The following is a 2,463-nucleotide window of genomic DNA, read 5'->3' as shown; positions in this document are numbered from 1 at the left end:
ATTCAAATTTCACTTGAATTTGAAATTGAATTTGTGGAGCCAAACTTTGGAGCCAAAATTTCACTAATTATGATTAGTGAATTTTAGTTATGGTTCAGCCCACTAATCCAAGATCAATTCCAAGATTCTCCACTAAGTGTGCTTAGGTGTCATGAGGCATGAAAAGCATGAAGGACATGCACAAAGTGTGACTATATGATGTGGCAATGGGGTGTAGTAAGCAAATGCTCACCTCCCCCTCTAAAATTTAATTGGATTGGGCTTCTACCAATTCAATTAAATTTATTTCCAACCACACACATCAAATATCCACTTAGTGCATGTGAAATTACAAAACTACCCCTAATACAAAAACTAGTCTAGGTGCCCAAAAATACAAGGGCTGAAAAATCCTATATTTCCAGGGTACCCTACCTACAATATGGAGCCCTAAATACAAGGACCAAATATAATGACATCCTAGTCTAATATGTACAAAGATAATTGGACCCAACCTTGGCCCATGGGCTCAGAAATCTACCCTAAGGTTCATTAGAACCCTAGGGCCTTCTTCAGCAGCTCTAACCCAATCTTCTTAGAGCCTCTTGCTCATGGTTCTAGTGATTGGTCCCTTCCTAGGGAGGATTGCATCACAGTGGAAAGTAAAAGAGTAGGGAAGAAGGAAACAAACACACAAGAGTTTTTATACTGGTTCGGCAACAACCCATGCCTACCTCCAGTCCCCAAGCGACCTGCGGCCCTTGAGATTTCTTTCAACCTTGTAAAAATCCTTTTACAAGCAAAGATCCACAAGGGATGTACCCTCCCTTGTTCTCTTTGAAACCCTAGTGGATGTAGCCTCCACTAGAACTGATCCACAAGAGATGTACCCTCTCTTGTTCTCAGTCAAACCCAAGTAGATGTACCCTCTACTTGTACCACAAAGGATGTACCCTCCAATGTGTTAAGACAAAGATCTCAGGCTGTTAAACCTTTGATACTTTGTGAATGGGGATACAAAAGAATTCTCAGGCGGTTAAACCTTTGAACGCTTTTGTATTAGGGAATGGGAAGAATCAAAAGAATTCTCAGACTATGTCGTGTTGAATTCTTTTGACAAGGGAGAAGGGAGACACAAAAGAATTCAGGCGGTTAGTCCTTTGTTCTTTTGGAAAAGGGAGAAGAGAGACACAAAATGAATTCAGGCGGTTAGTCCTTGGCGAATTCTTTTTGGAAAAGGGAGAAGAGAATGAAAAGATGAATAGCACAAGTTTTCAAGGTTTAGAAAACCAGAAAACTTCAGAAAGCTTTTGGTACAAAGAAGAAGAAGAAGTTCAGAGAGATTCAAAGAGATTCAAGGCTTGTAAAGGATTGTATAAGATTAATTGAAAATGCAAAACAGAGCCTTGCTTTTATAGACTCTTCATGTCTGGTCAAGAAGGCCATTCAGAAGAGTTATAACTTTTAGAAAAACTTAAAACCCATTTGAAAAAGTCAAAACCTTTTTGAAGAGTTACATCTTTAGATTTTTCAGAAACAAACACTGGCAATCGATTACCAAATAAGAGTAATCGATTACAAAAAGCTTTTGAGTGAAACAATGTGACTCTTCACATTTAAATTTGAATTTCAACGTTCAAGGACACTGGTAATCGATTACCAAAACATTGTAATCGATTACAACCTTTTGAAAATATTTGGAACTTTGTAAATTCAGTTTGAAAACTTTTTCAAACTCATTTTGCTATTGGTAATCGATTACAACAATATGGTAATCGATTACCAGAGAGTAAAAACTCTTTGGTAAAGGTTTTGTCAAAAACTCATGTGCTATTCAAAGTTTTGAAAAAAACTTTTTAATACTTATCTTGATTGAGTCTTTTCTTCATTCTTGAATCTTGAATCTTGAGTCTTGAATCTTCATCTTGATTCTTGAGATCTTGAATCTTGAATCTTGATTCTTGATTGTAGACTTTCTTCTTGAGCCTTGAATTCTTCTTAATTCTTGAACTCTTGACTTGTTCTTGATTCACTTGAGATGTTCTTTGATTCACTTGAGTTGTTCTTTGATCTTCTGAGCTTTTTGTTCATCACCTTTGTCATCATCTTTTGTTGTCATCATTGTTATCATCAAAACACCTTTGAATCATTTTTGATTCATCATGAAGCTTTTCTTCCACACTCATGAGACAAGCCAATGCATCCCCACTGAAGAAAACACTCAAGAAATTCATTTCATGGGGAATCAGCAGAGGCAAGGGTATACTCAAGGAGGATTTTTAGGCTTCCAGCAAGGTCCTTATAATCAGCAAGGACAGTGGAGGACACACCCTGGAAACCAGTTCAATAAAGACCAGGGTGGATTCTCAAACAGGCCAATTCAATAAGGGCCTAACATCTTTCAGAGGACGACTAAGTTGGAAGAGACCTTGACTCAGTTTATGCAAGTAACAATGTCAAATCATAAGAGTACTGAGTCAACAC

The sequence above is a fragment of the Glycine max genome, chromosome 18 (assembly GCF_000004515.6).
Source record: "Glycine max cultivar Williams 82 chromosome 18, Glycine_max_v4.0, whole genome shotgun sequence".
Taxonomy (NCBI): Eukaryota; Viridiplantae; Streptophyta; class Magnoliopsida; order Fabales; family Fabaceae; genus Glycine; species Glycine max.
Note: the sequence above shows the minus strand (reverse complement) of the source record.